Raw genomic sequence first — 25,062 nt, 5'->3', positions numbered from 1 at the left:
CAGATTTTCATAATCTAAATTGGGGATGTCCAACCTGTGGCCCAAGGGCCGCATGTGGCCCCGTGAAGTATTTTGTGTGGCCCCGGTCAAGGGCGATGCAGTGTTTTCCTCTGCTCCCCCGAGTGTTTACCGCCTTGCCGGCTCCCTCCTCTGTCTTACGCGTTTGTGCGGCCCCAGAAAATTTTTTGTCGGCCAATGCGGCCCAGGGAAGCCAAAAGGTTGGACACCCCTGATCTAAATGAAATGGATGCAATCTAAGTGAAGGGAATTAGGCACTTGAAAAGTGTAATGAAATATCTGTATAAAGTACATTGTATGTGATTGTCAAAATTCTGACTTCATTTCATATGTGGGCTTCTAGCCAGTACTGACACATCAACATTGTAGACCTGCAAACATATAAATGAGCTTAATAAGTTGTTTGAAACTTGTATATATGGAACTGCAGTACTCCAAGTGACTAAGTATAAATGCTTATAATAGAGAGAATAAGTTCTTAAAGTTCAGAAGTAACTTAATTGAAGGAATCTGGAGCAAGGTAAACAAAGATCTAACCACATATATGATCTGTGGACAACAAAAAGTTCAGATGGACTCAAGGAAAAATGGAGTGATCCTTAATTGTAGGATATAGAGTAGATGATAGTAGTTTTATTGTTCAAATATTTAAAAATTTAAGTGTAGCCCATTAATTTAAATGTAGCCCATTAATTGCTGCATCTAAGCAATTATTTATGGCGTGCAAATATAAGGATAGGTACTCCCATATGCTTCAAGTAGATATCATCCTCTTAGTCCTTTATTCTGAATTAGAGTAGGCAGTGGTGCTAAAAAGTGATTGAATAATACCGGAACTAGAACTGAGACCTGCAAAACCCAGCTAGTTAAAAGAAAGGTCCAGGAAAGAGCTGAATCTAATGGTAAATAGGAGGAGGAGGAGAACTAATGGAGCATGGCGCCCCCTCCCTCAGTCCCAAGCTAGATAGTCATGAATGCAGCAATTAATGATTAATGAGAATTCTTGCAGAGTTCAATCAATAACATGATCAGAGCTGCTTTTCCTGCATCAGAATTGTAGCAAATTTCATTTTACATGATTAATAAAAGCTAATCTGTTCTATACACTAGTCTAAAAACCATTTGCCTCCGAAAAATTACTTAATTATATCTAAATAAATTTCTCCAAAAGCTTTGAAGAAAATTGCAGATCGAAAATGACAAAAGTTCAAAATTATAGCAGTCAAGATTAGGCGTTTTCAGTAACAATCAAACACTAGCCCTCATTCAAGGAAAGGGAAAGTACCGTACTTATTAAATAGACTGATTCAACATATTTAATGTAAAGGGCAAAAGATTCTAGTGAAGATTATTATTGAGATTAGAGGGCAATGGATCCAGTAGGTAGGACATTGCCTTCATTGACTGCTAAACAATCTTTTTTGGTGGTGGTACTTCTGCTCTGCTGTGAACAATTTTCTACTGAGGAACGTTACTGGATGCTCATCCTCTCCCTCCCCCTGGCTCAGTACCACCCCTAAACCCATTCCAGAGGTATCAGTCTAAAGTATTAATTTTTGACTAACCTCCTCTTTTACAAAGGCATAGCATGGGTTTAGCGCTCAGGGCCGCCATCAGGGCAGTACTACCAGTCCTGCATTCAGGGGCCCGGAGCTGACAGAGGGCCCGGGCTCCCCCAGGGTCCTAGGCAGTGTTCTAAGGCAGGGGCGCCAGTAGCTCGCCAAGGCAAAGTGAGTCGATCACCCAGGACTCACTTTGTTTTGGCGATCTAATCTATTGGGCCGATCAGTCTTCCTCTCCCCGACGTCAATTCTGCAGTCGGAGAGGAAGTTCGGGCCAGCCAATCGCTGCCTGGCTGGGCGGAACTTCCTCTCCGACGGCAGAATTGACGTCGGGGAGAGGAAGACTGATCGGCCCGAAGCGAGAAACAGAAAGAAAGGTCAGGGAGAGAGGAAGAAAAAGTTGGGGGAGGGAATGAGGTGTGGAGGAGAGGAAGCAAACATGCTGATAGAAGGGAAGAAAGATTGGATGCACAGTCAGAAGAAAAAAGTGCAACCAGAGACTCATGAAATCACCAGACAAGGTAGGAAAAATGATTTTATTTTAAATTTAGCAAAGTGGAGGCAGTATTACCACAGTTTTCAAAGGAATTTGCCCAAATAACTTAATAGTTAACTGGGTAAATTCCCAGAGATGAAAACTTCCCTTCACTTACAATGCACAGTTCTGAATTTATATATGCTGTCTATATTTTACAATATGGTCCCCTTTTACTAAACCGCAATAGTGGTTTTTAGCGCAGGGAGCCTATGAGCGTCAAGAGCAGCGCTGAAACTGCTATTGTGGTTTAATAAAAAGGATGGAGGGTATATTTGTCTATTTTTGTATGGTTGTTACTGAGGTGACAATGCATAGAGTCAACTGCCTTGAACTCTTTGAAAAAAACCCAGAATAGGAATGATAATTAACATTTTCTCAGCGTATAGTGTGCTTTGTGTTTTTTAATTTTATTGTTGGTTGATCATTTTGACTTGGTCATTTTAAAGTAGCTCACAAGCTCAAAAAGTTTGGGCACCTCTGAGCTAGAGCGTTGAAACTGTGTATTTCTATTTTATCCCCCCTTTTACAAAACTGTGGAGCGTTTTTTAGCGCCAGCCGTGGTGGTAGCAGCTCTGATGCTCAGAATTCTATGAGCGTCAGGGCTGTTACCACTGTGGCTAAAATACACACTACAGTTTTGTAAAAGAGTGAGGGGTTAGTTTGTGATGACATATTCCATACTAGGCGAAGGTGTTTTCTGTGTTTTCTGTGTTCAAAAGACATGGTTTTCTATTAGGATTGACGGTGTAGGATTGATCTGTGCTGGTCTGGCTTGTTTAGGTTTACAATGGGTGTTTTGATGTACTGCTCACTGCAATATGTAAGATGCTTCCTTTTCCTAGGTACTCATGTGTGAAGTGTGGTTTGTTACTAAAAATCATGTTTTTCTTACAGATGGGGGGGGGGTGCCAAAAAATGATGGGCCCCGGGTGTTACATATGCTACGTACGCCACTGTATGTAAAGATACCAGAAAGCTGGCGTAGCAAAAACTTTAAGTAAATTGTTATTCTTCTAAGTTTTGAGTATTTAACCCTCCCACAATCTCATGGGCACTCGTTTCAAGTTTATTGAGATTTTGATTTAAACGCAATATCAAATATTTTCAATGCGTATAACAAAAATAAATTTAGGGAAATAAATAAAACCATTTGAACAATAAACATACAAACATATCCATAGTTGATTAAAATTACATAAGGAGTACAAGGATAAACTACATTTGTTTAAAAATGCGTTCTCCGCGCCTGCTCATAAATTTGTTGACTGGAAGGATCCAGCAATGTGGCCAGATGCCATTCAGGACAAAGACAGAGAAAGAATTGTGCAATTTGGATTAATGATGGAAGATGATTTAAAGCAAATGGCACAGTCTATGAGTAAAGATCTTGACGGATGTTCTTTTTATGAATATCTCCTCTATGCCAAATCACCCAATGGACGTGAGAAGATTTTACGGGACTGGCTTAGGTGGAGCATTAGCAGAAAAGTATGTGTGTATTCGGCCCATGGAAGAAGGGGGGGGGGGGGAAAGGGGTGCGTGGGGGGCCCAATAGGATTGCTCAGTAAGGGGCCCAGAAATTTCTGATGGCGGCCCTGTTAGCGCTGACAGCAGTGGTAACTGCTCCGATGCTCATAGAATTCCTATGAGCATTGGAGCAGTTCCGGCTGCTGCCGGAGCTAAAACCCACGCTATGTCTTCGTAAAAGAGGGAGTAAAATCAGCATTTTTCAGTACAGGCCCCTCACACAAACACTCCTTTAGGGAACGAAATGTCCTATCTGCCTCTGGCATCCACTTTAATGTGTTGGGGAAGGTGTTACTTAATAGTTTAGTCAAACTGGAGGCTACCTCAGCGAAGTTGGGTACAAACAGATGGTAGTATCCTAACCTATTCAAAAATTGTCATAGGTGATTTTTTTGTTTTTGGAATGGGAGCCTTTTGAATAGCCTCTACTTGACTATTGCAATGCTCTCTTTCTTAATATTTCACAGAAAGAAATAAGGAGATTACAACTGATTCAAAATACTGCAATAAAATTAATATATAAGCCAGGAAATATGACCATGTCTCACCATTATTGATAGATTCTCATTGGCTCCCCATTAGCCATAGAATCACTTTTAAAATAACGCTGCTCATCTTTAAAACTTTAGCTTCAGAGGAACCCCAATTCATATCTAGACTCTTAATACCTCATAGCACTCAACGCTCACTTCGTTCTACTAGTCAGAACCTTCTTTCAGTCCCTTCCCTAAAAATTATTGGTACGAGAAGGGCTGACATATTCTCTGTGACGGGTCCCCTATGGTGGAACGCCCTTCCACAATATATTCGTAATGAAAAAGATGTTTTTAACATTCAAAAAACTTTTTAAATCTTATTTATTTAGAGATGCTTTCAATATTTAAAAGCAGAGTATGTTTTGCTAAAAATGCTGTGGTTTACCACCCTTTTCCTTTTGTTCTTTCCCTTTTTCTACTCTACTTGAAAATTGTAACTTTCATCCATTCCTTCCCAATTTCTTGTATGTTTATGTCATAAAATTGTTAAATGTGAACCTCTTTTATTTTTGATTTGTACATCGCTTAGTGATTCTAATAGGCGATCAATCAAATTTTGCTAATAAACTTGATAAACTTGATACATGGGATGACAATGGCCTAATCTACCCTTGTCCAGCACAATACCCTAGGTATTTTACCTCCCATTTTCCCAGGGTACGTTTCTTTGGATTTGCTGTAAGACCTACTTACCGAAGGGCCCTACAGATTGCCTCCAAATGTTGTAAATGCTGTTCCCACTTGTCTGAAAAAACTCACTTATCCAAATATGCCCTGGTATACATAGTATGGGGTCAGAGTAAATGATTAATGGTTTGTTGGAAAGTAGCCAGGGCCCCATGTAATCTAAAGGGTAAGATAGTAAATGATGGCAGATAAAGACCTGAATGGTCCATCTTGTCTGCCCTGTAAATACATGCATTACAATGTCATGATTGAATTGTATTTTTTTTTTTCTTTGTTTCTTCTGGGCTACAAACCTTAGAAGTCCATCCGGTACTATCCTTAGGTTCCAATTACTGGAGTTGCCATTGAAGCTTATTCCATCTTTATCCAATCCATCTCCTTTGCGGGATTCAGAGCATGAAAGTTTGCCCATTCATATTCTAGTTAGAGATCCTCTGTGAAAATCCCACGCTTTTTTGAATTGTCACCATTTTCCTCTTTACCACCTTCTCTGTGAAAAAGAATTATCTAACATTATTCCTAGGTCTACCACCCCTCAACCTCAAATTATGTCCTCTAGTTTTACCAATGTTCATTCTCTGGAAAATATTTGGTCCTATATTAATACCTTTCAAATATTTAAACATTTGTACCATATCACCCCTGTCCCTCCTCTTCTCCAGAGTATACATGTTGAGGTCCTCCAGTCTCTTCTCGTACTTCTTTTGGTGCAGACCCCCTACCATTTTCATTGCTTTCCTCTGGACTGCTTAAAGTTTTCTTATATCCTTGGCCAGATGCAGTCTCCAAAACTGAACACAATATCCAAGTGGGGCCTCACCAAAAACCTGTAGAGGGGCTTCAACACCTCCTATTTTTTCTTCTGGTTATGCCTCTCTCTATACAGCCTAGCATTCTTCTGGCTATAGCCACAGCCACTACCTGCTCTTCCGACCCGATTCCCACTCACCTACTCGTCGCTCTCTTGCCCTCTGTCATCCCTCCTATCTGTCACATCCTCAACCTATCGCTCTCCTCTGCAACTGTCCATGAGGCCTTCAAACATGCTGTTGTCACACCCCTGCTCAAAAAAACCCTTACTGGACCCTAAATGCCTCTCCAACGTTTGGCTTACTTGAATGTGCCGTTCACTGCCATTGCCTGGACTTCCTCTCCTCCCAATCTATTCTGGATCCACTTCAGTCAGGCTTTCACCCGTTGCACTCCATGGAAACTGCCCTTACCAAAGTTTCCAGTGACCTGTTCCTGGCTAGATCCAAAGGCCTCTACACCATCCTCATCCTTCTCAATCTACCTGTTGCCTTTGATACTGTTGATTACCACTTACTCCTTAATACACTGCCTGTCTTCCTTGGAATTCCATGGCTCTGTTCTTTCCTGTATCTCCCATCGCATCTTCAGTGTATGTAACTGTGGCTTCTCCTCCATAGCCTTCCCTCTGTAGATTGGTGTGCCTCAAGGCTCTGTCCTTGGACCACTCCTTTTCTCAATCTACACTTGCTCACTTGGAGCAATGATTTCCTCCCATGGCTTCCAGTATCACCTCTATGCTGATGACTCCCGTATCTACTATTACTACTATTTATTATTTCTAAAGTGCTGAAAGGCGTACACAGCGCTGTAAATTTTAACATACAATAGACAGTCCCTGTTCAGAACAGCTTACAATCTAATTTAGACAGGACATTTCGGGGTTGGGGAGATTACGGTAGAGGAAATGATACAGTGGGTATAGGTATCTGACAGCATTAGTGGGAGTTAAGAGTTGAAAATAGATTCAAATAAAGTGGGCTTTTATCTTAGATTTGAACGCTGCTAGGGAGGGAGGGAGCACGATGTATTGATTCAGGAATCTACCTCTCAGCACCAGATATGTCAACTGAAACCTAGACCAGAGTCTCAGCCTGTCTGTCCAACATTACAGCCTGGATGTCTCACCACCATCTAAAACTTAATATGGCTAAAATGTTCATCTTCCCTCCTATCCTCCTCCTCAATAATGGTTCTCTTGACCTATTAACCACCATCTTTCACCTCTTTTAAGTTCAATCAATTTGTATCCTTCTTTGAATCTTTTGTAAACCGCATAGAACTTCATGGTACTGCGGTATATAAACTGTTATTATTATTATACCGACCTCCCTGCTGGACAACACTCTCATCCCCCTGTCTTGTCTGCTCGCAATCTTGGGGTCATCTTTGACTCCTCTCTTTCCTTCACCGCCCAGATACAACACATCGCTAAAACCTGCCACTTCTTCCTCCATAATATTACCAAAATCTGATCCTTCCTTTCTGAGCACACTACCAAAACCCTTATCCATGCCCTTATCACCTTGTGCTTAGACTACTGTAACTTGCTACTCTCAAACCTTCTGCTTAGACATCTCGCTCCCCTCCAATCCGTCCAAAATTTGGCTGTGCAACTCATATTCTGTGAGAGCCGCAATATTTGGGCAAGATTTAAATCAATCCGATATTACTCAAACACTTTGCAGGGCCACATTTTGGATCTGTAGGTACTTGGAGGGCCGCAGAAAAAATAGTTAATGTCTTATTAAAGAAATGACAATTTTGCATGAGATAAAACTCTTTATCTATATATATAAAATCGGAGGTATGTATGTGTGTATGTATGTGTGTGTGTATGTGCCGCGATCACGCAAAAACGGCTTGACCGATTTGAATGAAACTTGGTATGCAGATCCCTCACTACCTGGGGTGATATGTTCTGGGTGTCTCCCGGCCCCCCTGCACACGTGGGCGGAGCTACAAACAGAAAATCAGATTTCACCCATTCATGTCAATGGAAAAAATGTAAAAAGCTGCCATTTTCACAGTAATTCAAAAACGGCTTGACCGATTTGAACGAAACTTGGTATGCAGATCCCTCACTACCTGGGGTGATATGTTCTGGGGGTCTCGCGGCCCTCCTGCACACGTGGGCGGAGCTACAAACAGAAAATCAGATTTCACCCATTCATGTCAATGGAAAAAAATGTAAAAAGCTGCCATTCTCACTGTGACCAATTTGGACGAAACTTGGTATGCAGATCCCTCACTACCTGGGGTGATATGTTCTGGGGGTCTCGCGGCCCACCTGCACACGTGGGCGGAGCTACAAACAGAAAATCAGATTTCACCCATTCATGTCAATGGAAAAAATGTAAAAAGCTGCCATTCTCACAGTAATTCAAAACCGGCTTGACCGATTTGAACGAAACTTGGTATGCAGATCCCTCACTACCTGGGTTGATATGTTCTGGGGGTTTCGCGGCCCTCCTGCACACATGGGCGGAGCTACAAACAGAAAATCAGATTTCACCCATTCATGTCAATGGAAAATATGTAAAAAGCTGCCATTCTCACTGTAATTCAAAAACGGCTTGACCGATTTGGACGAAACTTGGTATGCAGATCCCTCACTACCTGGGGGTGATATGTTCTGGGGGTCTCACGGCCCACAACTCTATTTTGCTTGCTCAAGGGTGGGTTCACCCAAGAATTTATATGTTCTTGCTCCAGGAGGTGAAACTAAAATTGTTTATAATCACGTTTTGCGTTAGTTGTATTGTATTCATTTTGTCAAATATTTCACTTTATAATTTGAATATTGTACTTTTTATTAAGCTGTAAAAAATACTTTCATTCACCACTATAAAGTATCTTTATTTGAATCCATTTACAGTGTTATTGCTATAATTAAATACCCGTGCAACGCCGGGGCATCAGCTAGTAGTTTATAAATCTTTCCTTTTGGCTAAGTCCTAATAATAATACTGTAATTTATAGCTAAAGAGACGTATGATCAAGAAACTGTTTTATTTTACTTTTGTGATTATGATAAACAAACCAAGGACCTCAAAATAGTACCTGGCGGGCCGCATGTGGCCCCCGGGCCGTGAGTTTGAGACCACTGGGCTAGACACTTGCTTTGGTCGTATATGCAGAACAGTTGGAAGCGCTGGTGTCATAAGCTTTGCCTAAATTCTTTAATTACTCCTCTTTTGCCCCTTTCTGGGAACAAGGGGTTTACTCCATGTTTATTTGGGCGGATCTTTTGGAAATAGAAAGATAGGGGTGATGGGTGGGGAATTATTGGATAAATTTGGTATAAAAATTCCCTTTGAAATATTGTGTGATATTTTGAACTTAATGTAGTCGATCATTACTGTATATGCTTTTACAAGTTCATTATTACATCTCCTCACTCCCTGGACAAGATTTGACAGCATTAGCAGCATAAAAGTTATATACTAGTTTGGGCCTGGGGGTGGAGGAGAAAGTATCTTTAACCTATTTATCTTTCTGAGGTGTGGTCTGAAGAGTTGGGGACATGGATAAAGGAATCTGTTCTGTAAGATTATTTACATGTTATCACACATATCTGTCTTCTCATATGATTTCAGGGAGGGAAAGTATTATAAATTCACATTTAGAGCATATCGTATATTTTTACCTGTGGTGAGCTTGTAGAAAAGGAGTTGCCAAAAAAAAGGTAGTGCCTTAAATGTGGAGCTGCCCATGCCATTCTTAGTCGTATGCTTTGGACATATCCTTGAGTCCAGGCTTTTTGGACAAAGGTGTTGGAATATCTGTGTTTCTTGTTAAATACTCCCTTTGACTTTGAGATGGTAGCAGTATTATTTCAGTGTGTGTCTCACGGTACAAAGCTGTTGAAGAGGCAACATTTGTTTCTCTTTAAAGCCTTAGGGCTCCTTTAGCGCGCGCTACCTGAAAAACTACCGCCTGCTCAAGAGGAGGCGGGTAGCGGCTAGCGCACGCGGCATTTTAGCATACGCTATTCCGCGCGTTAAGGCCCTAATGCACCTTTGTAAAAGGAGCCCTTAGACTTGGGAAAGAAAGTTATATTTCTGCGGTGGAGAGATCGTATGCCTCCTACTCTTGAGCAGTGGCAATAGCTGTTATATGATATCGCTCTACTAGAGAGGAAAGATGCTGGATATGGGAATGATCACAAATGGAAGTGCTTCCAAGATATCGGAGAACTCTATTGGAATGTATTGCCAAATAGGGAAAGAAACTTATTGCTTAACAAATAGGCTGGTAAAGCTGTTGTGTGCTTCAGAGACGGCTCTTTTTACAAAGGTGTGTTAGGGCTTTAATGCGCGGAATAACGCACGCTAGACCTTCACGCCAGCATTGAGCTGGCATTAGTTCTAGAAGCGTAGCGCGGGTTTAGCGCGGGCTAAAATCTTGCCTGCGCTAAAAACGCTAGCGCACCTTAATAAAAGGAGCCCCGAGTGAATGATGATTATTATTTCTCTCATTCTGGGGATCTCAGTACGAATGTCTACATCCAGTGTTGTCTTGTTATAGGCATGTTGATTTGTATTTTAAGATATTGGTCATGATACTGGTGATACTGGTGGTATATTGTCTAGGTCTATGTTCTCTTATTCTTTAATAAATGTGAGCCAGGGGTGCGGAGGGAGGAAGGTAGTAATATCTAAACTTTTGAGGGTATACAATTATGGTATTTGTTGTCAATACTATTATTATCGTTATAATATCTAATTCTCTAATGTTCTTACTATTAATATAAATCCAAAATCAAATTCCAAGCTTCCAACCTTTAAAGTATTCTTTCTATGTTACACATTTAGATCCTTATCTGGTGTTGTTGCTTCTGTTTTAGCCATAGACCTCAGAAACACTCCTCCTCCGTCCCATACAGGTTATGTTCTCATAACGGGGAGATTCTTGTGTAACCTCCTCATCGGTCAAGGCTTGAATTTTAATAGCTAATGCTCAATATTTTTATGTTTTTGGATACTTTTTATAACTTTTAAAACGACTAATGAAGTATGTGTACTTATCTTCAAAAGTGTTGCTGTACTTAGGCTGGTGGACCCGACATGTTTCGCTGCCGCTTCGTCAGGGATCCACTTATGCCGTTAACCACCATCCCGCATTCATAGCTTCCTTAGGCACAGCCCTAGACGCCCTAAATATAACATCTTTTAGCTACGCGGACGACATAACCATCCTCCTACCCTTCAACATACAAGACCCAGTCTCCTACGAACGACTGAAATCAATACTGGAAACTGTAGAAAAATGGATGATGAACCATAAGAACATAAGCAGTGCCACTGCTGGGTCAGACCACAGGTCCATCCCGCCCAGCAGTCCGCTCCCGCGGCAGCCCAACAGGTCACGACCTGTCTGAATCACCCCTTGGTTTCAGTACCCTACGATCCCTTTGTCCCTCAGGAATCCGTCCAATCCCTGTTTGAATCCCTGTACTGTATTCTGCCTGATCACTTCCTCCGGCAGCGCATTCCATGTGTTCACGACCCTTTGGGTGAAGAAAAACTTCCTTGCATTTGTCTTGAACCTATCCCCCTTCAGTTTCTCCGAGTGCCCCCTCGTACCTGTTGTCCCTCTCAGTCTGAAGAACCTGTCCCTATCCACCCTCTCTATGCCTCTCAGGATCTTGAAGGATCTTGAAGCTGAAACTAAATATGGAGAAAACCAAATTCCTACTACTAGAGAAGGAACAAAAACCATCCATAATAGATCTAGAAGTAAATACAACCAAATATCCAATACAGAGCACACTCAAAATTCTGGGAATTCAATTAGACAGATGCTGTACAATGCAAACCCAAATACACAAAATCATACAAAAAGCATTCTTCACCATGCGAAACCTAAGAAAAATAAGAAAATTCTTTACCAAAGAACACTACAAGATCATTGTACAATCCCTCATACTTAGCTCCTTAGACTACTGCAACAGCCTCTACCTACCATGCCCAAACAATATGACAAAACAACTTCAGACCGTCCAGAACACAGCCATCAGACTCATCTACTCCCTTAGCAAATTTGACCACATCACCCCCGCCTATATAGACTCACACTGGCTGCCGATAAAAGCAAGAACTCAATTCAAACTCTACTGCCTACTATACAAAATAACCCATGGAACTGCCCCCATTTACCTAAACAACCGCCTTTACCACTACCAACCACCCAGATCAAGGAGAACTCATAACCTATTCACCTTCCCCCCTCTTAACGGTACCCGACGTAAGAAACTTTACGACAGCCTTCTATCGACACAGGCTGCGAAAATTGACCCCACCATCACCAATCTGATGATCAAAACAACAGACATCAAAGTATTTCGAAAAGAAATCAAAACATACTTATTAAAAAAACACGTCCTTACTTACTAATCTCTCCCCAACTACACATGCTCTCCCCCCATTAACAACACATTATACAACTCCACGAACCACACCTACCAAAAATATTCAGATCCCTACATAACCATCTACCATCTGTACCCAATACCTCTACTCCAGAAATGTTAGATAACTTTCTTCTTTTCCCCTAATACACTGTTTATTCCCCTCTGTATCTTGTAATCACCTATGTAATTACCTATGTAATTGTACTGGAAAAATTCCCCACTATTATCCCTAAACTACCTTCAATGTTAGGTAACGCTCTTCTGTTACCCGAATTTACTGTTACTCCCCACTGTATCCTGTAACTACCTGAGTCTGGCTATGTAATTCTATCAGAAAAATTCCAGATGTCTCTAAATCTGTAACATTCTACCATAACATGTAATTTACTTGAATCGTTGTATATGTAATTCTCTCGGTAATGTCCAGATCTCTTCTAATTGTAATCCGCTTAGAACCGCAAGGCACAAGCGGAATAGAAATCACTAATGTAATGTAATGTAATATACATTACTAATTACTGTGTAACTTTGGTGTTTTCGGTTCTGTCACAGTATTATTAATATTATCACATTCTTGAGTGCATACAAATATGATTGTATAAATTTACATATAGACAATAGCTATCATACTATAAGGTACCATATTAATATTAGTATAACAACAGTGATGGTCTATTAGATTCTTCTTTGATTTTAATTACTTTCTCTATTATATTGCTGCTATCCATGGCTACTTTGAAGTTTGTTTGTCTATGATGCTGTATGTTACTGCGAGTATACCTAATAAACAGATTTTGGAAAAAAAAAATTTTTAAAATGCATTCAAGTGGGATTTGAACCTTGGTCCCTTTATTTACGGTCCATTGCACTAACCACTGTTATGACCCTCTGCTCTGCATGGATATCTCTGTAGTCATTCTCTAAGACTGCTGCTATACAGATGTCCATGTCCCTTGTTTTCTCCTATTCAAAATTTGTGCGTTTCAGTTTGTAAAATGAATGTGCACACAGACATTTGTCTCACATATTTTCGAACAGCTTATACCCTATTTGAAAATACTTGTGAGACAGGCGTCCATTTGGGATGTTCTAATTTAGAATTTTATTTATTTTTAATGCCCCTTCACAAGCCACAATTTTATATCCCAAGAGTTGATGATGGCACGGGCCTTAAACCTGGATAAGTGTTCTGATGAACAGGAGTTATTGTTTACTAACATATGGAGGAATAGAAATAATAAAATTTGCAAAAAGAGAGAAAATTCTTTAAAGAATGAGACCATTAAGTGAAGATAACGAACTGGCCTAAGCATAAATAGGTACTTCAGAAACCACAGGTAGATTAAAATCTGACGCAAGAAGAGGTAAGGAAAAGTGAATATAAATCTAAATATGAGCGTAATTACAGCATGGAATAGTAAAATACAGAAAACATGGGGCTCCTTTTACTAAGCTGTGCTAGCGGTTTTAGCACACACTTAGGGGTCCTTTTATCAAGCTGCGCTAGCGGGGTTAGCCCGTTGGACATTTCATCCCGCGCTAACCCCTGGGGCCGGCTAAAAAACTAATGCCTGCTCAATGCAGGCGCTAGCGGCTAGCGCGGCAGGCAGTTTAACGCACGTTAAACCCCTACCGCAGCTTGATAAAAGGACCCCTTAGTGCGCGCTACAATGCCGCACACGTTAGACGCTAATGCCTCCATTGAGCTGGCATAAGGTTTTCCGCGTAGCGCGGGTGTTAGCACGCGCTAAAACCACTAGCGCAGCTTAGTAAAAGGAGCTGGTGGTCAAACAGACAAACGCAGATTGTGCAGCTCTGAAATGAAAATGGACACACATCTCATCTTTGGGTGGGATGTGGTTATTTCAGAACAAAATATACAAAAAGGCAAAATAAGGTGGCACATCTCATCCCTCTGAAACTGTGCCAGAAAAACACTGGGCTCGCATCCTGGACAGAACTGTGGAGAATGGAATTGTGATTACCTTTCTGTTTTCACAGATAAAAAGCCTGATGTAAGATAATTGAACATTGTGGTAAAGAAGAAAAGTACAAATATAGCACTTGTAAAAGAAGTGTCAGTGCCAAGTGACTGTTCTGTACTTTGGAAAAAAGATATTCAAGTAGCAAAAGATGCAATAAGAAATCAAGAAATTGTGGCAGAAAAATATAGAAATTATCCCAATTTTATTTTGTGCAACTGGCCTGATTGAAGAATTTCCAAGGATTTTTTGATATGTTGCCTTTCATATTATAAACTAAGAAGGAAACTTTTTGGAAAAATGCAAATTATGATGACAACCTGAGAAACTCCCTAACTCCCTACTTATCCTGTTTGTTTGATGTTTGTAAGCTCTATTAAGAACATAAGAATAGCTAACTGGGTCAGACCAATAGCCCAGTAGCCTGTCTTCATGATGGCCAGTACAGGTTACTAGTACTTAGCAAAAACCCAAATAGTAGCAACATTCCATGTTACCATTCCAGGGTATGCAGTGGCTTCCCTCATGTCTTTCTCAATAGCAAACCATGGACTTTTATTCTAGGAAATTATCCAAACCTTTCTTAAAACTAACTACATTAACCACTCTTACCATAATAATAATAATAAATTTATTCTTTTATACTGCTATTACCAAAAGTTCTAGGTGGTTTACAGCATAAGAGACTGCACACCATGTTTCAGAGCTTAATTATTCTCTGAGTGAAAAAATATTTCCTCCTATTGGTTTTAAAAGTATTTCCCTATAACTTCATTGAGTGTCACCTAGTCTTTGTAATTTTTGACAGAGTAAAAAAATCGATTCACTTGTACCCATTCTACACCACTCAGGATTCTGCAGACTTCGCTCATATCCACCCTCAGCTGTCTCTTTTCTAAGCTGAAGAGCCCTAATCTCTTTAGTCTTTGCTCATACATGAGGAGTTCCAGGCCCTTTATAATCTTGGTCACTCTTCTTTGAACCTTTTCTAGTTCCGCTATATATTTTTTGAGATAAGGTGACTAAAATGGAATGCAGTACTCAAGGTGAGGTCACAACATGGAGTGATACAGAGGTATTGTAACAGGAGTGAAACAGAGACATTATAACATTTTTAGTCTTGTTAACCATCCCTTTTTAAAATAATTCCTAGCATCTTGTTTGCTTTTTTGGCCGCCGCTGCATATTGGGTGGCAACATATTGTCTGCAATGATACCCAGATCTTTTTCTTGGGTGTTGACCCCCAAGGTTGACCCTAGCATCTGGTAACTATGATTTGGGTTATTCTTCTCAATGTGCATTTGTTCACATTAAATTTCATCTGCCATTTGGATGCCTAGTCTTCCAGTTTTCTAAAGTCTGCCTGCAATTTTTCACAATCTGCATGCGTTCAGTGGTGTACCAAGAGGGGGGGGGGTCAGGGGGGTGGTCTGCCCCCGGTGCACGCCTTGAGGGATGCACAGCCCGCCAGGTCCGGGTCCTCCTACTGGACCTGCACCTCAGCACCTCCTTCCTTTCCCCCAGTCCGTGCCGCTGCAGTCTTACCTAAGGTGAACGGGACTGTCCCCTTTTTAGATCCCCTGTCCCGTTGTCCCCATGCACAGCTTCGGGACGCCAAAATGTTCCGTTTTCAGGGTTAGCGTCCCGAAGCTGTCCGTGGGGACAATGGGACAGGCGATCGCTTCCCCTCCCTCTAGCACCGAAGCCTGCCCCCTCCCCCCCGGACTGGCCCCCTGAAAGGTATGGGGGTTGGGGATAATAATAATAGTAACAGTTTATATACAGCAGGACCGTGAAGTTCTATGTGATAGAGTTAGGGGTGTGGGTTGGGGGGCCTGAGCTTTAGGGGTGCATAATGGGGGTTTTGATTTCAGGGGGGTTGGCAGCAGGAGAGAGTAGGCATCTTTCCTGTCCGGCTTGCCTGGAGAGTGCGGCAGCTCCGGGGCAGGAGTAAGCAGCCCTCCTGCCTATCTTACTTTGGGGGTGGGGTTCCAGGGCAGGTGGGAGTGGGCATACCTCCTGCTGATTTACTTCGCAAGTGGGGGGTTCTGGCTGGAGGAAGTGGGCATCCCTTTTGACAGTCAACTTTGCGAGGGGGGGGTCCTGCCGCCGCCGCTCAGCTGATCATGACAGGGAGATTTCCTTGCTGCGATCAGCTTAACGACCACATCTATTTGAAATGTAGGCTAGCATTTTGCTGGTCTACATTTCAGGCGTCTATCGTGGCCCTGGGGAGATGCCTAGGGCCGCTTAAGCTCATCCAAGTCCACTTCCAGGTGAAACCACACCCACGCTCAGCCTTGGGCGACCTTAAGTGTCTCAATGCATCTTCCTGCACCCGCAACAGACATCTACAGTGTAGTTGGTCTGCCTCTTTTTTTTTGTTTTTTAGAAAATGTGTGTCCTGAATGGCTGGTTAGATAGCAGTAGGATGCCTCCCGCTGCCTAAAATCATGACACTGTTTATAGAATTTGCCTCTAAAAGTCAATACATGATTGTATAGAGTGTGCTCGCAACAAATGGGTAAAATCCCTTTCCAAAGGGTGTAAAACTCTCCATTCATTAGTAGGGTCTAACAAGCTATAACAGTTCAGGAGCCCCCTAGCCCAATTGGTCTTTAATTTCTTTCGATTGTGGGATTTATCTAAGTCTGGGGACCAAGCTTATTTGTAGTCCCCTCCTATCAACAAAGTATTTGGAACTTGAGTCAACAGAAAGATAACCAGCTGTTTATAAAAAGAATCATCCATTCATTTCAGGGCATAAACGCCTCACAATAGCACTTCTTTTGTGGATATAGATGCTCTGCAACAAACATATTATCCCCCTGGATCTTTTGTAATATCAGTTATATGATCAGCTACTCCTTTGTGGAGAAGTATTGCCACACAAGCCTTCTTTCCATTGGCTGGTTCTGCAATACAATCGCCCACCATCGTATTGATTGATGGGTTTCCAGCCCTCATCCCAACCTCCCCTCTATCCCTCTACCCTGCACGCCCCTGGCTATCCCCTCCCTAAACAACCTCATTTATGTCCCATCTTAGGGATTGATCATGCATTAAATGCCCCTATCCCCCAAAACCCTTCTCCTAATATACAATATTAAACCTCCACCTCTAACCCCCCAAACTCACTATCAACAGTCTTGTAATGAATGCAGAGTAAAGCCCCACATTATTCTCTAATCCTGAATAGAAATATAACCTTATACATAATAGAAGAGGGCAAACCATGCTAAAAAAACCTCTAGCGCTGTTTAGTAAAACCCAATGTTAGTTAGGTGTGCATTAGTGTCTAACACAGCTTGGTGAAAGGGCCCCATAGGAATTTATTCTTTAGTCTGATCAGTTTGATATGATTAGTCTATTTTAGAAAGGATTTTTTTCCCCCAAGTTATTGATTAATATTGGGAGACTAAGGGCTCCTTTTACGAAGGTTCGCTAGCGGTTTTAGCACACACACCGGATTAGCGCACGCTCTAGCCCAGGGGTAGGGAACTCCGGTCCTCGAGAGCCGTATTCCAGTCGGGTTTTCAGGATTTCCTCAATGAATATGCATTGAAAGCAGTGCATGCAAATAGATCTCATGCATATTCATTGGGGAAACTCTGAAAACCCGACTGGAATACGGCTCTCGAGGACCGGAGTTCCCTACCCCTGCTCTAGCCGAACATCTATCGCTTGCTCAAAAGGAGGTATTCCGAGCGTTAAGGCCCTAGCGCGGCTTTGTAAAAGGAGCCTTAAGTGGCCCTGGGAGTCATATATGAAATATTTACCAGCATTTGAGAATTGATTTAGATGTCAGCCTACTTTTTGCCGTCAAAATCATTAACAGAAATGTATGCAAACTGTTTTCTCTCTTTTGTGCTGTCTTTCACAAAAGTTTCTTCATGTCGAACTTTAATCCTCAGTCAGGATAAAAATTCAGTGTATTTTTAGTAGACTGTGACCTAGATAGATCTGTGTATATTTATGGTTATGTTCTCATACCACTTTGTAATCTCTGTGCTTTTAGTTATACTCCACGTTTATTTTAGTTCCTGTTTACTTTAAATAATGGAGGATTACATGTAGGATGATTAATTTCTCAGCTCAGATGTGTTAAGTGATTGTGTTTGTGCACATTTAAAAGTAGAAATACAGAGAGTAATTCTGTTGCAGCATGCAAAAGCCTTCTGATAATTTTATGGACTGTTTTTCTTGCAAAATATGACTTAATTATGCTTGTTTGTTTATTTATAATACAAAAAGAAAAAAAAGCTATCTGTTAGAGGTCCTATGATTAATGTATTCTTCAGCATTCAAGAACCCCTAACTCTATGTTACTTATTAATAGAGGCAGATTTTTCTTTTTTAAAAAATATCTTTTTTATGTTTTATTGATTTTTGTTTAAAACTTCTTTCTTGATTTTCTCTATTAGTTTTGTATTTTACGTATGTTATCATGATCTGCCTAGAATTTCAGATACCGCAGGATATAATTTTTCAAAGAATAATAAATATACTGTGAAACATTATTTCTATTTGCTGCTCCAAGCAGGCCGCATCGGATGTTTAAAAGTAACAAGCAACGGCCTTGGCTACCTAGAGCAGGAGCTATGCACTTTAAGCTTTACAAGCAGAAATGAATTAAAAAAGTTTACAGACCGAATGCACTTTCCAATACAGCACTTCTAAAGCACCCGTGCACTTTTTTCTGTCGGTTCTGTGTTCCAAAATGAGATTGAGTAGTGAATTTAATATGAATTAGAAGATTTACATTAGATGAATTTTATGCAAATTTTAAAAAAGGAAAAAGTAATGAATTAAGATATGTTACTGGCAATATTAGATTTCATGTGAAGATGGTTCACTTCTTTCCTGACTTCTTATCTTTTTGAGGTTATATCGTCCTCTTTTTACATTCAAAATCTTTTCTGTGGCAGTGTTGTATAGAAACTAAGGGCTCCTTTTATCAAGGCGCGCTACGGGGGTTAGCGCGTCGGATAGGGACTTGGGAGTTCTGATCGACAAGTCGATGAAGCTGTCCACACGATGTACAGCGGCAGCAAAAAGGGCAAACAGAATGCTAGGAATGATAAAGAAGGGGATCACGAACAGATCAGAGAAGGTTATCATGCCGCTGTACCGGGCCATGGTACACCCTCACCTGGAGTACTGCTTCCAGCACTGGTCGCCGTACATGAAGAAGGACACGGTACTACTCGAAAGGGTCCAGAGAAGAGCGACTAAGATGGTTAAGGGGCTGGAGGAGCTGCCGTACAGCGAAAGATTAGAGAAACTGGGCCTCTTCTCTCTCGAACAGAGGAGATTGAGAGGGGACATGATCGAAACATTCAAGGTACTGAAGGGGATAGACTTAGTAGATAAGGACAGGTTGTTCACCCTCTCCAAGGTAGGGAGAACAAGAGGGCACTCTCTAAAGTTGATTCCGTACAAACATAAGGAAGTTCTTCTTCATCCAGAGAGTGGTAGAAAGCTGGAACACTCTTCCAGAGGCTGTTATAGGGGAAAACACCCTCCAAGGATTCAAGACAAAGTTAGACAAGTTTCTGCTGAACAAGAACGTGCGCTGGTAGGCCTAGTCTCAGTTAGGGTGCTGGTCTTAGACCAGAGGGCCGCCGCGTGAGCGGACTGCTGGGCATGATGGACCACTGGTCTGACTCAGCAGCGGCAATTCTTATGTTCTTATGTTCTTATCACGCGCTAACCCCCACGGCAGCCTAAAATCCTAACGCCTCATCAATGGAGGCATTAGGTACTAGCGCGACAGGCGGTTTAACGCGCGATATTCTGTGCGTTAAACCGCTACCGCGCCTTTGTAAAAGTACCCCTAAGTAATTTAGTTTTTGACAGTAACATAGTATTGAATTGTTGTTAGTTTCGGTAATTAATATTTTGAAGGAGATATTGGATCAGAAATTGTCGTACTGTGTGGTATCGCTGGATGTGTCTGGGGCATTTGATTCAGTGAATTTGGATTTGTTATTGTTAAAGTTGAAAGGCTTAGATCATGGAGATGGGATATTAAAATGGTTTTCCTCATATTTACAGGGACTGTCCCTGTGTGTAAGATCTGGGAATGCAGTGTCGAAGCCAGTTTTGTTAGAGTGAGGTGTTCCACAAGAATCAGCTCTTTCTGCACTGTTAATATTTATATGGCAACATTAGGTAGATTTATTTTTAATTTAGGAGTACAATAAAGGTTGTATGTGATTGATTATATTATTTTTTCCCTGTAGGTAAATGGTATCAAGGGATAGAGATGAGAATGAATCTATGTATGAAAGAGGTTGTGATGTGGATGTCAAGACATGGATTTGCAATTAAGGGCTCCTTTTACTAAGGTGCGCTAGGGCTTTAACGCGCAAAATAGCACGCGCTAGACCTTAACGCCAGCCTTGAGCTGGCATTAGTTCTAGAAGCGTAGCGTGTGGTAACTTCCTGCGTGCGCTAAAAATGCTAGTGCACCTTAGTAAAAGGAATCCTAAATGTCAGTAAGACTGAGGTGATGATTGTTGGACAAGACAATGGTAAACTTTGGCCAGAGTTTTTGAATGTGTTGGGTGTTCAATTGAATGTGAAAAGAGAGATGAAGGTGTTTGGGGTTCAGTTTGATGCTGCCTTGTCTATGGGAAATCAAATAATGAAGACCATCCAGGCAGGTTATGCTCAATGACATCTTTTGTATAGGTTAAAACCAATGTTGGTTCCTTATGATTTTTGATCTGTGTTCCAAGCCATGATATTGTCTCGATTGGACTATTGTAATGTGCTCTGCCTTGGAGTAACTAAGGAAAGGTGTAAGGCTCTGCAGCTTTTAATGAATCCTGCTGCCAGGTTGATTACTGGTGTCCCTTGGATGGCACATATATTACTAAACAACAGCACTGGCTTCCTATATCTCAGAGTGCAGTACAAAGTGCTGTCAATAGTTCACCAGGTTCTGTACTTTTCTGCAGCAGCATGTTTTTCAAAATTTATTTGAGATATATCGACCATGGAGAGTTTTAAGATCAGAAAATGGGATGAGGTTGACATTGGATAGTAAAAATAATAAGAACTTTATTTTTATATACCGCAATACCACAAACAGTTCAGAGCGGTTTACAGAGGAAGAGACCATACAGACAGCGATATTACAAAAAACTTTCAAAATTACATTAACATGGTAAGATTAATCAATTTTTCCTGGAAGTGTTTTAGAAGTACATCATGGTAGAAATGGAGTCAGAGAAATTTGTCAAAGAGATAAGTTTTGATTGACTTCCTAAAAGGAGCAATTCCCTACATTGGGCCCTTGCTTTTGGTAAAGAGCTAATAATATTGTACATGTCTTAGGTTAACCTTTCTTTGTGAATCTATTGGCCATAAGTGTGCCTTGTGTATTAAATTCTTCCAAATCAATGCAAAATCTGCATAATATGAGAGTCGTATAATGGGTATACAACATGTCAAACTGATTGGTCAATCCTTTTTTCACCTGTCAATCAGTGTTCACTTCCGGTTTAGACCATGCCCATACCACACCCACACCCCACCCACCATACCCATGCTCCAATCATGCCCCATCCACTGCCCCTCCCACATTCCTCCCCTCCCATAGGAATGAATGATGGTAGCTCCACTCACTGCCTACCCTCAAAGTATCGGCCCCCTGGAAATGACCCTTGCTGCTTTCTGATGACATCAGCAGAAACAGGGAGTGTCTAACTCCCTGGAAATGCACTTTCTGATGACATCAGTAGAAACAGGTTTTGTCTGACTCTGTACATACAAGTGACTGCTACAGGGGTATTCAGCCATTAAAGGAAGCAGTCAAATAAAACAGAGAACAGAAAAATGTTATCCCGCTGTTATAAGACTCTCTCCCTTCCCCCACTCATAGAACCAAGCTGCTTACAAGGATTCTAAGGGAGAGTAGAAGGTAAACTCTCAGAGCTGTAATTTATAGAGAGTTCAAGGGGCTATCCCTGCTCCTTCCCATTCAGACCTCCTACTCCTGGCTTTCCAGCATGCCCTCCTCCCTGGCATAGTGAAACCCACAGCCTTCTGAAGTTTTAGGGACTGAGGTTTTAGAGCCTACAAGCTACTATGACCACCCCAGGGACTCGCAATGTATAAAGTAGGCCATTTATTAGTTGTCCTGGCAAATGTCCCAGATGAAATCAAAACATTCTCGCAGAGATGTGACTAGCATCTTATATGTACATTTATAGCTCTGCATGTGGAATGATAATTCTTTGTGGGTGCAGTGTAGTGGAGTTTTGAGTTTTGTGGTGTAGGTGGTTGTTGATGCTAAAATAAAAAAGAGTTCTGACTGAGACAGAGAGAGAGAGATTCAGAGAGTGCCAGGGTGATAGAAAGCGAGAGAGACTGTGAGAGTGACAGACATGTGAATGTGTGAGAGATTGAGGGAGTGAGAGACATGCAGTGAGAAAGGGTGTGATAAGAGTGTGACCACCAAAGTGAGTGAATGAGAGAATCAGAGAGTGGGTCAGTGAGAGAGTGTGGGAATAAAAGTAGGCATGATGGCGGAAAGGCGTGAGCCTAATTACTCCCTTGAGGAGACACAGGCTCTAGTGGAACACTGCCTAGGCAATGAGAGCCATATCTTTGGACACCATCACTGCAGGCCACCTGCGCAGTTTCCATGAGGGCCTGGGCCCGCATCCGTGACACCCTCCATAGGTGAGTGCCAGCCACTATGCTCCACTATGTAAGCACACACAGGTAGCCTGTGCTCCTTAAGGCTCAAGAGCTGTCAGAGGACTACATAACACGAATGGCCTCCTAATATGAGAGGCCTCAATGATCTCAACCTGAACTAGCCCCCTTAACCTTTTCTGCAAGCAGCTTGTTACTATCACCTTTAAGGCCATGTGTGCAGGATTGCAGTGTCTCTGCAATTCAAAAGGGACAAAGTTAGAAAACCACTTTTGTGTATTGCATAGGATTATATAATTCTTGCCAATATATTATTACATAAATACATCATCAAAATAGTCATGAGAAATATTGTATAATGTGCTCAGTGCCCTCATAACCCTGCACACTTTTGATTGGTGGATTCCAAGGCCTGTCACCTGACCCCATTCTCTACCAACTTGTGTCTTCCAGGCACTGTGGGGTGTACAGAGACCTCAAATTCCTCAGACATTGATATAAGTGGGTGCACTGTGACAACCCGGGCCTCATCCAGCGCATGAGACAGCACCTCAGATACCAATGTAAGTACCCCCACAGTAACTCTACAACTGCCCTAGTCGCCCATCCTGTCCTAGATGTGATAACACACCTACCTCTTATCTGCACCTGCCATCAGCTGGGGAAAAATATTTTTATTTGATGATTTGTTTTTGAGTATTATGTATATGATGATGTAAACTGCCTAGTTAATAGATGGTATATAAATGTTAAATAGATAAATAAATACAAAAACACCAGGTATTGAGCCCCCAAACCCTGGCACTGCAACACCTCAGTCCAAACTGCTCCACCACAGAATCAGCTGACAGAAAGGAAAGGGATGAAGGACAGTACAGTAACAGAGGGCACTCAATATAACCCTGGCCCCTCACACCCCTGTATACTGCACTCAGTGCACACACCATAGTCAGTTCCACACACTGGGATGCTGCCTTGTAAGACAAACCTGTAGCCCAGTACATATTCTCAGTCCCTTCTGTGCATCATCGCTGCACCTCCCCACCCTCTCTCACACTGCCAGGCCACCTGTCAGGGTTCTATCCTATGTCATCTCATTGGTGCTACCCCTCAAAGCTGACTCCATGGTGCATGGAAAAAAACATTCCCTGCCAGCTGCACTACTATGCAACCTATGTATGATGTGGTCACCCTCTTATGTCATTACCACACATAGAGCAAAGTTGGCATGCCATGGAGGAGCTAGCCCAGGAGGCAGTGAGGGGATGGACCAGGAGGTAGCACAGGAGGAGGAGGTGCCAGATGACACCCTACAGGTAGACGACCCATATGCAGACATGGTGCCTCTGGAGGAGGATGAAGAGGGGTCTGTGGAGCCACCCACCCAGCCCCAAGGCACTGCTGTCATGGAGGTGCCCCCTACTGTGCCCCCCCCAAGGTGCATATGCAGCTCCTGCAGCAAGTGAGGCATGCGCACCAGGACATGCAGCAGGGGTTTGAACAGCAGAGGCAGCTCTTGCAGGACATGGTGGGGCTTTTGTGGCACATTTTCCAGAAGCCTCTGTGAGACTGGACAGGGTAATGGTTGCTTTGAGGGCCAGATCCTATTTCTTACAGCTTCCAGGCCAGCTCACAAGTAGTTGGCAACATACCGATGATTGTAAAGGACATCACGAGGCTTATCCTTTCCATATTCAGTGGACTTTATCAACCGCATCTCATCAGGACATATGAATATATGTGGTGCAATGTTATCAGCCTACTTGATGTTACTGGCTATTGTGTGAAATGCTGGCCCCACATTCTTTGCCAATGACTGCAAGTGTAGATGTCTAATGTTGAGAAGCTAATTACAAGGTGATGGTTAAGGAGATTGCAGTTTGCAATTGTTATATGAAAACATGTGTGTATCAATCTTATAACTACAGTAGGAAGACATGGATTTGGTGGACCTATGTTCACCACAAAGAGTTATGAAAATAAGCTACTGTAAGCTATCAGCAGGGTTGGAATCTCCTAGAAATGATAACATCAAATAATTGAATGGAATGTGATGAGTCCCTAGTAATGAATGACACTTTGAGAAAATGGGGATTGTATACTGCTTTTTTGAGGTTACACATTGAAATTGGTTTACATATATACAGGTATATCTTGCCCAACGGAGGATTAAGTGACTTGGCCAGGGTCACAAGGAGCAGCCCTGGGATTTGATCCCACAACCTCTGGATGCAAAGACAGCAGCTCTACCACTAGGCCACCCCTCAGCAAATATTGCCTCTCTAAAAGAAATCAGCAATGCGAGGGTCAGAAATG

General features: G+C 41.9%; 1 protein-coding gene across 15 annotated transcripts in view; it reads left to right on the top strand.

The window, feature by feature from the left end:
* Positions 1–25,062, top strand: part of RIMS1 (regulating synaptic membrane exocytosis 1) — a 753,464-nt gene that overhangs the window by 239,272 nt on the left and 489,130 nt on the right. The window contains exon 2 of one of the 15 annotated variants that reach the window (XM_033935987.1): positions 23,200–23,309. The exons of the other annotated variants lie outside the window; for them this stretch is intronic. The gene's annotated coding sequence lies outside the window, so the exon portion shown is untranslated. The remainder of the gene's footprint in view (positions 1–23,199; positions 23,310–25,062) is intronic. 15 annotated transcript variants of the gene reach the window in all.

The sequence above is a fragment of the Geotrypetes seraphini genome, chromosome 3 (genome assembly GCF_902459505.1).
Source record: "Geotrypetes seraphini chromosome 3, aGeoSer1.1, whole genome shotgun sequence".
In the NCBI taxonomy this organism is placed as follows: Eukaryota; Metazoa; Chordata; class Amphibia; order Gymnophiona; family Dermophiidae; genus Geotrypetes; species Geotrypetes seraphini.
The sequence above is the reverse complement of the archived record's forward strand: the minus strand, read 5'-3'. Positions and strand labels throughout refer to the sequence as shown.